Here is a 12,776-nt window from a genome sequence, read left to right as displayed (position 1 = left end):
GTAAGTCAACTACGCTGGCCAGCAAGATCTCCGGATCTGTCCCCCATTGAGCATATTTGGGACTGGATGAAGCGTCGTCTCACGCGGTCTGCACGTCCAGCACGAACGCTGGTCCAACTGAGTCGCCAGGTGGAAATGGCATGGCAAGCCGTTCCACAGGACTACATCCAGCATCTCTACAATCGTGTCCATGGGAGAATAGCAGCCTGTATTGCTGCGAAAGGTGGATATACACTGTACTAGTGCCGACATTGTGCATGCTCTGTAGCCTGTCTATATGTGCGTGTGGTTCTGTCAGTGTGATCATGTGATGTATCTGACCCCAGGAATGTGTCAATAAAGTTTCCCCTTCCTGGAACAATGAATTCACGGTGTTCTTATTTCAATTTCCAGGAGTATATATGAATGGGCAAGCTGAAAATTTGTGCTGGACCAGTATTGGAATCCGGGTATCCAGTTTATTAGGCAGATGTGCTGACTGCTACACCACATGGACACAGTGGTCGTCACGACGGCACGGACTACCCCAGCACACTTCCAGTTAGACACAGATTCGCAAGGTATACCTAACACTACTCTTAGTGCCAGCGGCATCTTGACGATTCCAATAAGACTTCACGTTTGGTGTGCATCGGCACTGAACGTAGCGGCGAGATTCCAGGTGTAATGGGGCTGATGAGGAGAGGCACTAGATCAGTTGTCTATTGCAACAGTTTAGAATTTTGTTGTCACTGGAAGCGTGCTAGGGTACTTCGTGCAGTAGTGTTGATCGGTGTTCCCGCATGTCATAGTGGTCAGTATATCAGCGTAATAAACCACAGACCTGAGAGCTTCTATCCCGGTCGGGCACAGATTTTCAGCTTGACCTACTGATGCAAATCAGTGCTTCATTGCAGCTGATGTCTTTGATAGCTTTGTATCTTGATTCATAGCGGACGCGGGATCTAAATGGTATCTGGAAATATGGTAAATAATTGTTTAATTTAGACTGCAACAGTTGGTACAGTAGGGAAACACGTAGAAAATAGCATATGTACACGTTTAACTACACAGCGCCGGCCGCTGTGACCAGGCGGTTCTAGGTTCTTCAGTCCGGAACCGCGCTGCTGCTGCGCTCGCAGGTTCGAATCTTGCCTCGGTCATGGATGTGTGTGATGTCCTTAGGTTGGTTAAGATTAAGTAGTTCTAAGTGTAGGGGACTGATGACCTCAGATGTTAAGTCTCATAGTGCTTAGGGTCATTTGAATTACACAACGCTCTTGCTTAATTTACAGTCATTTGTCGTTGTGCTGCTATGAATAAGCCATGGTACACTGATATGTTCGCTGGAAACAAAATAGCCTTGTTTTGTCCGTTTTATATAATTTCTCATTTTGTTTCGCATGCCAAGTAGTTCAGTCACAAAACATTATCAACATCGTCGAAGACGACATACTCGCTATGAAGGAGCTGTTGTATCTGACGCATCCTTGATATAATTATTTCTCAGTATTATTGTACTGTCCGTCACATATTGCTACACAATAATATCGTGCCAATAATACTAAGCTTGAAAAGCACATTTATTAGCAGAGGAAGATCATATAACTGCCTGGTAGCGGTCCTACGAAATTTATGGCATTCCATGGCCACTAGCGTCCTGTTTTAAGGGCTTGAGTAGTGTTTTGTGCAGTGGGGCGATATGTTTAAAGAGGGAGATAAAATTTATTGTGAATCTAATAATTGAATACTACTTCTAACTAAGCTCATATATCCATAGTAGCAGCAAACTGTTTCCATGCTGTGGTTCCTCCACGGTGGAATATTTGCATAGATACTGATAATCACTTGTTTCATAGGGCGGCGTAAAACAAAGATGGGGAAACACAGTAAAAATTACAGATATTCATTACTTCAAATTCATATATTTTTTTATGATGTCAACGTCCTTTTTGTGAACTCATGCTAATCGTACAGAGATGACTAAAATGTCGTTAGCAAGGGCCTTCTGACACCGCATGCGAATTTTTCGGTAAAATATACTATGTGCGTAAAATTTTAAGGTGAAAGAAACTTGTCTATCGGAAGCAAAAGGGCATTTTGGATACCCAGCTTTTTACCTGTTGTGTATTACCAGAATTTATTAATCATAAACAAGGGACTCGCTTTTCATATCATCTTATTAGAAATATAATTTCATATGTTTTAAAGTATTTATAGACTGGTTAATTTATATGCAGCGTTGTCATAGATAATGACCGTGACGACTGTGGTAATCCAATATCTCTGTTTGTTTTGTAAGTTACCTTCTCTACATGGCACTTTCTGAAATGACAAACATATTTGTCTTCATCGCCTCCAATTGTGATTCACCTATTGTTACACGGCCTCTTGTGCTCAGATAAAGTGCAAAGCGCAATAAAATCTCGCAATACAGTTAGAAGTTATTGTGACCTATGAAGCAAACACTATGATCTGACTTATACACTTTGCATTCATTCACTACTTTATGCTTTATATCCATATTTCTCATTAAATTTTTCTTCATCGACAACTAAATGCAAACATGATGATCAAAAGTTACAAACTGCAACCAACTGATGCCAGTGAAATACATAAGAAGCCGTAAGTTACACTTCTTTACTTCTTCTATTTTGTGTTCTACACGTTAAAGAAAATAAAAAACTAAAACAAAGATTACAATGTTAAGTGAATTACTGCCTACACTGAGATACTGTATGCTTTAAAGAATTTGCCCAAAATTTTGTACATGGAAATGTATATACTAGGATGTAAATAAATTCATGATTTTATTTCATATCATTCAGTTCAATTTTAAAGATGGAATCTGTTCATTCCCACAACTACACTTACCCCAGTAACTATACTTATTCGAAATGCTGTCATAAGCTATAACTACAACAGTGACAAATTTTCGCACAGGTTGCACAGCGGTTCTTAAAATTGGTACATTTTGATACATGGACTTTGATGTTCTAATTGTAATACAGTAATATCTAACCAAGTTCGCTGGCTCTTGGCGGTGTACATATGACAGTAATTATGCAGAGACTTTGTTAGTGTTCCAGGTTCTCTGCAGATAGCGACCTGTAGGTAGCAAGACGTCTTTACTTTACTGAGCTGACGTAGGCAGTGAAGGGTACAGTCTAATTGCTGGTGTGGAAATGAATCAGTGTCTGAAGCACATCTTGCTTTGGGCCTGTCAGTGGAACGATTATAATGTCTGACGGTACAAATCAGAATCACGGCAGTCCACATCTGACAGCGTTCAATCTTTCCTGTGGTTAATTCTATCGACGGATGTGTGACGCGCTGGGGGAATTTGTGCGGAAGCAGGAAGAGGTCTGGGTTTGTGAGAGCCAGTTGGAGGTCGCTGCATGGAACAAGTACGACAGGCAAATGGTTTTGCCAGGGAGGTGGCGACCTCTCGCTGTATTTGTTGCAAACATCTTGCTTGGTAGGCAACAAGGTGTATGGTACAAAATAGTGAAACACTGGTGTCACGATGTTTTTTTAACGAAGGATGGTTTAACAGTCACTCAAGACCGCGGGAGACAGCGAGAAGCGCCACCGAGCACGCCGTGCGCCTGCGGAAAGAGATCGATGCTGACCCGCAGGCCTCGCAGGCGGTCCACTTTATACGTGGCCATAAATCTGTCTCGCCGCCTCTCCGCGTGGCCGTTTTGCATTCCGACGGAGTGCCGGGTGTCTCCCAGAGGGAAACTCCGACCTCCACCAGCTGCGAATCCCACGATCCACCCAATGAACTACCTGCAGTCGAGCTTAATACTGTATGTGGGGCAGTACTCGTAATAGGGGCCCAAGGACGCGTATCTCATCTCTAGCCCTTTTCACAGCAAGAAATATGTAAAACACTTTAGCGAGTTCTAGCGAGACACCAGTTACACTAAGGCATGAAAAGTTATCTTCGCTCCGGTCGTAAATTATAAGAGAGGAAAGTGTAATTTTTCACACTGTGATTTCATTCACAAACCTACTTGCCGTTGCTGCTTCTGTGTGTGGTTATTTTATTCCTTTTCTAGTAATACTTACTTCATCTCTAAAAATTTAAATTTGTGTACGGACTGAACTAAATGTCTTTCCATGATTGCAAACGACTATTACTAAGGAACTAGTTGTTTGTTGCAAACTATAGCTTAACTCATATAGGATGCACATATAATGTGTGGTTCCACAATCACGTAACAATTTTCATGTTCCTAATTCCCAATATCTGCTTTGCCTTCGTGTGTGATATTTCTTATATGCAAGTTTATGACCATAACCTTTATATTTCAATGTAAACACGCTAGATCTTTCAAAGTTTATGCATACTTGCAGTTATTAACATCTAAACTACCATTGCCGCATTAAAAGCGCAGTATACCAGATCAAACAATTATTGCAAACAAATATGTATAGTTTCTGCATAAAATTCGAAATGTATCTGAAAAAATATGTGACTAATCTGCGGTTGGATACTCCCACTTTATGTAAGTACACTACTATTTTCAAAGCATGTTACTTCGCCACTTGAACTTCTGTCACTTGTTTATATGTACTCAGCTTTACATACTCTGCCTTTTACTTAAACAGCGAACTTCAGATCAAATTCTTTAAGCAATACAATGAATGTATAATCACTTGAAGACGGGCAAAAGCCCGAAATCGGTCGTTTCTTAATCACCTTGTGTTGTAACTGGTTGAGGATCTTATTCTACACTCTCTAAAGCAACAGTCACGGAATGAGATTTTCACTCTGCAGCGGAGTGTGCGCTGATGTGAAACTTCCTGGCAGATTAAAACTGTGTGCCCGACCGAGACTCGAACTCGGGACCTTTGCCTTTCGCGGGCAAGTGCTCTACCAACTGAGCCACCGAAGCACGACTCACGCCCGGTACTCACAGCTTTACTTCTGCCAGTATCCGTCTCCTACCTTCCAAACTTTACAGAAGCTCTCCTGCGAACCTTGCAGAACTAGCACTCCTGAAAGAAAGGATATTGCGGAGACATGGCTTAGCCACAGCCTGGGGGATGTTTCCAGAATGAGATTTTCACTCTGCAGCGGAGTGTGAGCTGATGTGAAACTTCCTGGCAGATTAAAACTGTGTGCCCGACCGAGACTCGAACTCGGGACCTTTGCCTTCGCAGAAGAGCTTCTGTAAAGTTTGGAAGGTAGGAGATGGATACTGGCAGAAGTAAAGCTGTGAGTACCGGGCGTGAGTCGTGCTTCGGTAGCTCAGTTGGTAGAGCACTTGCCCGCGAAAGGCAAAGGTCCCGAGTTCGAGTCTCGGTCGGGCACACAGTTTTAATCTGCCAGGAAGTTTAACAGTCACGGAGTTTAGCAGCATGTGTTATCAGTTAAATCACATAACCCACATAGTTACGTGTATTACCTGTAAAACGTCTAGGCAATAATAACTCTTCATGTCACTGAAAGTTTATCTTCCGTCACAGTTTCTTGTATTCGCAGTGTAGGACTCTGCCCTCAGTAGCTAGTGACCTTTGAAGTAACCGGCAAATAAGTCATGAGGTGCGTTTCTGTCGAACGTCATAAAAGTGGAAATCTGTCATCCAAGAACTTGAGAACACACGATTCCTAGTGTGACGGTGCACCATTTTCATGGCTGATATTCCTGTAACTAAGTCGCAACGTTAAGCTCCAAGAGATCCAGAAAAACCTCTTATGGTACTCCGTCAAAAATAAAGATACAGTAATTGTGTTGTGTAATACACCACACCTAAATATGTGGATACTGCGACCCTAAGATCGGGACTTTATGCCATTTTACTTTCTCATTAGAATATACAACTTTATTAATGTATTCGACGTCTTTATCCATTTGTTTCAACATGTTCCTAGCAAATCAACACGTCTGGCTATAGATAGCTAAAAATCTCGCAGGACTGCGAGTAAATTCAGCCGTTTCGGTAAAATATTTACTGCAGTGCTCTGAGATATTCTTGAAGCTCTGGGAATGTGACGCATCAATTGCAGTTAGCTGCGTTCGAATGCTACGGTTCTTCACTGTAAAAGTGCCGCCACTCACCCCAAGTCTACAGGGTCTTGCCTTGCAACGAAGACAGTCAGTCTGTTCCACCTTTACAAACCATACTCTGACACTCTTCACATCAAGTGGATGTGTACCATGCGCAATTCGTAATCGTTGTTGAACTATGGTAGATGATTGTGCCTGATGAAATAACGAAACAAATTGCGCTTTCTCCTGCATAAACTATATTGTGACAGTAGAGAAATCCTAAACTGCGCTACCTATAACAAAAGAGAGAGAAAAGAAATTAAGTGCTGTCAGAGCACTTCTAGAATTCACTCACAAACTTCATGACTTAAGCTACCATTTGCAACAAATTGCAGAGCCGTACTCAGCGTACTTCTTCGCCTTTTTCTTTTTTTTTTTTTAGGGTTCAAATGGTTCAAATGGCTCTGAGCACAATGCGACCTAACTTCTGAGGTTATCAGTCACCTACAACTTAGAATTAATTAAACCTAACTAACCTAAGAACGTCACACACATCCATGCCCGAGGCAGGTTTCGAACCTGCGACCGTAGGGATCTTTCGGCTCCAGACTGTAGCGCCTAGAAGGGAAGAGACTTAGTGTTCACCCTGTATTTCGACACTTGGTGCTCAACAGCAAATCTGTCGAAAACTTGTTTTAACAGTTTTATTAGTAACATAAGAGGGATTTGAGTAACAGTACCTCCGCTGCTACTTAAGAACAGTGGCCCAAAAACAAATCACCCTCTGGGAACAGTTCGGTAATAATGCGAAACATCGCCTCTGTCTTTCGTAATGGTCTGAGTTCCATTAGGAAGAGAGTCCATCAATTAAAAGGCTGTAACAGCTTCGATACGTGTCATCCGACTTTAACGAAAGAGATCTGCTGGCAGCGTATCCTTTTCATGTATTGTCTTGCTCTCAGTACATAGTTTTGTTCCGGAAAACAACGGTTGGATGTTACTCGTGACGATTGGAATACGTATGTTACGTTTTCTATGAATAGTACGCGTTTTTTAATTGTACCTTTTTGTAAATAATCGTACATCCTTTAATTAGAGTGGCTTACAAGATGTAATGCAACACTTTTTTTTTCTCGACCGATTTCGGTTGAAAAAATTCTAAACCTGTTCGATGAAATCGCGGAATATTCCAGCTTCAGGCCTATTGTTTCATGAGGCCCGATACGCCGTGGCGCTACAGATAGCCATGAAAGTGTCATCTCCAATGCAGGTGCGTTCGAAGCAGAGAGCTGTCAATGAGTTTCTTTTGACGGAAAACCAGAGGATCAGAGATATTTATAGGCGCCTGCAGAATGTTAACAGAAACCTGGTAGCGAAGAAATGCACGGTATTGTTGGACGAGAGTCTTTCATCATCGGAACAAGATCGCGCAAACCCATCCGATATCCGAGCGCCAGTCGGCCGTTACAGCGGCGACTCGTCCAGTGTTGGAATGTGCGGACACGGCCACATTCAGTCACCCTGCTAATGGTTGAGTTCCTCTCCGCCTAAGATAATTCCATAAAGAGCATCTTTGTAACGACCATATTCGCGTAATCGCTTGCACATTACGATGCTGATCGTGACAATCATTTGTCGAACATCGTAACAAGCAATGATACAAGGGTCCATCGCTTCGAACTGGAAACAAAACGTCAATCAGTGGGTTGGCATCACACTACCCCTCGTACGAAGAAAATGAAGCTGCGCTCTTGGGCAGTAAAGTCATGGCAAAGATCTTCTGACGAAGTATTTCTACTTCATGTCCTCAGCCATGGTGCTACGATAACTCTAAAAATGTGAGATGCTACCCTCAAGAAACTGAGCTAACGACTTCATCCTGTTCATCGCCACAAGAACACAAATGAACTACTCTTCCTCTATGACAACGCAAAGCCTAATGTAAGCCTCTGCGCTCCCGAGATGAGGTCACAAAAATTCATTGGACCGTTATTGCTCACCCACCCTTCAGCCTGGACATGGCACCTTCTCACTTCCATCTGCTTCGCACATTGAAGATTACACTCCGCGCAAGGAAGTACGTACATGATCGCGTTATTATTTCTGCACCAAAACGTTGGTTCCGACGTCGACTAATAGAGTGCTACCACGTGGGCCTATAAGTCCTCACAATAGTATACAGCGAGGCTATCACACTAAAAGAAGATCACGTTGAAAAATAAGGTTTCGAAGACGAAAGGGTAGAGAAAGATACGATCTATTGGAATCCTGATAAACCCGACGACTTCAGAAAATAAATGTTAAATTACTTGCTGAACGCTTCTCGTATAACGAATGACAACACATGGTTACCAAAATATTTTAATTAAAGGTCCTCGTATACTTTCTCTTTAACTTAAACGAATAAGCTAGTGTCAAGGTGCGAACGATAAACCTCACAGAATCGTAGTCAGTGTGAACTGGACCCTACCCATTTGCGAGTGAACCCTCTCATTGGAGCGTCTTTGCAGTAGACGTCTTGTATCATTTTAAGAGATTAAAAATTACTGTCGTTGTAATACATTATACGCCACCAGTCATCTACTGCCCTTTTTCGGCATCGTTTGGCGGATCGAAGATCTGCATCTTTATGTGTCAATGTGATCATTGGTTTTCTATGGTGGCTGAACAGAAATGTTAATTTTTTGCGAACCGTTTCGCAAGTTTAGCTCGCAGTGTGATCGATATGAATTTTCGGTCACCGATAGCAGTAATTAACGTCGGATTTGAAACTTATGGTCACTGACAAATCGTGGTGCTTGCCGAAGGTACTTGATACTGTGGAGCCATTTACGACTGTTGTTCTGATGACGTGTTGTATGCTAGCGGGTGTATAACATTTCCTGTAGACACACTTAGAGCAGATGCATCAGCAAAGTTGGATAATTTATTAACCATGTTTACTTAGACACGTCGATCTATTTTTTGCGCTAACTTTACAGTGTTTTACACGAGAAAATGAAACAACCTACATACTTTAACGCAGACTTAAATGTATGAATATAAATCTTTGCTCTTTTAGATTTTATTATTGAGAACGCTAATGTTCTCGTAAGACACATAACGTGCTCTTCTATACAATTTATTTTGGTTTTTTTTCACGCCAGTCTCCTGGATGGTTTGATGCGGCCTACCACAAATTCATCTCCTGTGCTAACTTTTGATCTCAGAGTAGCACTAGCGAACTCCGTCCTAAGTTATATGCTGGATGTATTCCAGTCTCTCTCTTCCTCTACAGTTTTTACTCTCTACAGATGTCCTATCACCCTGTCCCTTCTCCTTATCAGTGCTTTCCACATATTCCATTCCTCTCCGTCTCTGCACAGAACCACCTATTTCCTTATCTTATCAGTCCACCTAATTTTCAATGTTAGTCTGTAGCACCACATCTCAAATGCAGCGATTATCTTCCGTTCCAGTTTTCCCACAGTCTATGTTTCACTCTACTCCAAGATACATTCCCAGGAATTTCTTCCTCAAATTAAGGCCGATATTTGATAGTAGACTTCTTGTGGCCAGGGATGTCCTTTTTGCTATTACTAGTCTTTTTTTTTATGTCCTTCTTGCTCCGTCCGTCATTGGTTACTTTAATGCCTAGGCAGCAGAATTCCTTAACTTCATCTACTCCGTCTCCTTCAATACTGATGTTAAGTTTCTCGCTGTTCTCATTTCTTATACTAACCTTACTTTACTCACAATCCGAACTCTGTACCCAATAGACTGTTTAATCCGTTTATCAGCTCAAGCAGTTCTTCTTTACTTCTACTCAGGATAGTAACATCTTAAGCGAATCGTATCATTTACATCCTTTCACACTGAATTTTAATTCCACTATTGACCCTTTCTTTTATTTCCATCATTGATTCCTCGGTGTACAGATTGAACAATAGGGTCGAAAAGCTACATCCTTGTCATACACCCTTTTTCATACGAGCACTTCGATCTTGGTCGTCTGCCCTTATTATTCCCTCATGGCTCTGGTACATATTGTATATAATCTTCCTCCCCTGTAGCTTGCCCTTAAGTTTTCAGGAGCTTCGAACATCTTGAACCATTTGGCTTGCAACCAGTGTATGCGTGGGGGACGATGTTCGTAGGTGCTACAAGGACCGTAGCATCTACATCTATTCAGACAGCAAGGGAGCTGTGAAATCATTGGCATCTCCTGTGACAAGATCTAAGATTGTCGCAGAATGCTACAGGTTTCTGTTGGAGCTAGGGGGAAGCGATGCGTTAAACCTAGTGTCGGTCTCTGGACACTCAGGGATCGGTAGGAATGAAGAAGCCGATAAATTGGACAGGGTGGGGCAAGGACTCCATTCATTGGACCAGAACCTGTCCTGACAATTACAAAGACTATGATCAAAGCAGAACTACGCAACTGGCTCAGAAGAGAGCATGTATAATGCTGGACTAAGGTCCATAAAAAACATGGTAAGGTATTGATGCCAAAGCTGTGTTTTAAAAGAAGCTCTATAATCTGGGGCTTGAAGAGGAAGGAGATTAAACTCATGGTTGGGCTGATGACCGGCCATGGAATTTCAGTAAACACCTGTATACAATGGGTATAACGGAAGAAGACCCTAAATGCAGTTTATGTGATGAGAGTGAAGAAACTGCATCACACCTAATCTTTGAAGGTATGGCATTGGGGAGTAAAGAGACACAGAAGTTTCAGGACAACTAGACATGAAGAAATTGTGTTGAAAAAGAACTGGTACAGAGACTCGTTGCACTGTTTAAGAGCAGTGGTTGGATTTACTAGATATACAGGAGCGATAACACACAATGAACTCGGTTTCGGTGCGGGCAGTGCAGAGTAGACCAACACTGTTTTAGTTTCTCTGTCAAAATCAAATCAAATCAAATCAATGGCCCCAGTGATAGGTGTACCTGAATTTAATTTGCCCTTTGTAGTACAAAAGACGCATCCAATGTGGTTGTGGCACCGGTGCTCGGATATTCCTTGCACAGAGGCTTCTTATATTATCAGGCGGGTAGAGATAACTTGCCTAAATGGTGCGTAAGTAAGAGCTTAGTATCAGGGGTGTTTAGCTATTTTCACCAGTCCTTGTGTGGTGGTCATCTCGGATTTGATAAAACCCATCTCAGGGTCGGACGTTGACCTGGAGGGTCATGGATAGGGACATTCGCAGAATCGTGACCCAGTGCAAGGTATGTAAAGCCTCCAAGCCAGACGCTTGGCCAAGGCGACGGGTCCTTCAGTCCACTAGAAAGTTTCAAACGGTTCAAATGGCTCTGAGCGCTATGTGACTTAACATGTGAGTTAATCAGTGCCGTAGAACTTAGAAGTACTTAAATCTAACTAACCTAAGGAAATCACGCACATCCATGCCGAAGGCAGGATTCGAAACTGCGACAGTAGCAGTCGCGCGTTTCCGGAATGAAGCGCCTAGAACCGCTCGGCCATCGCGGCCGCGGAGTTTCGACCTATGAACAAATTACATTACCTGGGACACTTCCCTAGCACTCAAAGGGGGAACTGATTTTTGTTAGTACTTGCAGATGCTTTCACCAGGTTTGTCTGGCTCATCCCTAGTAATAGTATCACCGCATCCTCAAGTATCGAGCAGTTTCAGAGAAGATTCTCAGGTTTTGGACCGCCTAAGGCATTGGTCAATGATAATGCTCCGTCTTTTACTTCCAAAGAGCTTCGGAAGTTTTGTTTTTATCGGAGCATCAAACATGTCACCACAATGTCCTATTACCTGCAATCCTCCTTCGCCGAAAGGATCAACCGTAGACCTAAGGCGGCCCTGATTGCTTATCAATCCAGGTCACAGAGAAGATTGGATTTATTCATTAATAGGTGGTCCTTCACGTTCAACGCCGCAGATTACGAGACGCATAGGACGACTCCCATCAAATTAATGTTTTCTTTCAGCTTGAACTCACCGTTGACGAGTTTGTGGACTCTCAATGAGGCGTTACCAGAACAGTTTAGTCCTGAGGACATTAAACGGTCGTGGGTTGTGGAAGCAGGGGACAGAGTATTTTTTAAAAATATCTGCAGGCGAGATCAAGGCAGCCAAGCGATTGTAGAGAAGTTGTTGCCGAGATTTTTGGGACCATACCTGATTTCGAAGGAGCGATCACAGGTAATTGTCCTACTCAGGAATGTAAAATCAGGTAAACAAATCATGGAATATCTCAGCCAGATAAAAGCAGCCAGGGTAGATGACACACCTAGGTATTCCAGTCACGAGAATGAAAATCACTCCCCTCCAGTTTCGCATGAAGGGGGAGTGGTTGAGCCGTGACTTTCTGCAATGCTCTTGGCAGGATGTTTCTCTGTCGAAGTTAGGCGCTTTGCGGCTTCCAGGTTGGCCAGCGCCCTTCATTTAGGACGACCGCGGATGGCGAGGCAGTGACGGAGACTCGGTCGGGGCAGTGACAGAGGGAAGACAGCGCACGGAGCATCGCGAATAGTCAGTCGACGCTTGGTGTACAGCGATGACGCACTGTGTGGACATTCCAGCCCCTGCGTCTGGCGGCCAGCAGAACTGGAGTGCGGGGAGCAGTCAACGGTCAACATAGGCTCCGTTTAAGAGTCGTATCTATCTCGAATCCTGAGAAGAGCACAGAAGTTTACCCTGGAATGCATGTAACAGCGAGCTTCTGGACTAAGTTTAAATGGTGAGCCATTTTTTGATGAAACTGTTGTGTGTGATTGCTCCGTGTAGCCTGTTTGATTTCCGCTAGTCATTCCTTAAACCAGTTGGACGTGAGTCCGGG

The 12,776-nt window shown here is 43.0% G+C and overlaps 1 non-coding gene across 1 annotated transcript; it reads right to left on the bottom strand.

Annotated features, from left to right (window-relative positions):
- Positions 1-4,809: 4,809 nt before the first annotated feature.
- Trnas-cga (transfer RNA serine (anticodon CGA)) lies at positions 4,810-4,884 on the bottom strand. The gene has a single exon. It is a non-coding gene; the product is annotated as a tRNA-Ser (tRNA).
- Between the last annotated feature and the right edge of the window lie 7,892 nt (positions 4,885-12,776).

Source organism: Schistocerca gregaria, chromosome 1 (assembly GCF_023897955.1).
Source record: "Schistocerca gregaria isolate iqSchGreg1 chromosome 1, iqSchGreg1.2, whole genome shotgun sequence".
In the NCBI taxonomy this organism is placed as follows: Eukaryota; Metazoa; Arthropoda; class Insecta; order Orthoptera; family Acrididae; genus Schistocerca; species Schistocerca gregaria.
The sequence above is the reverse complement of the archived record's forward strand: the minus strand, read 5'-3'. Positions and strand labels throughout refer to the sequence as shown.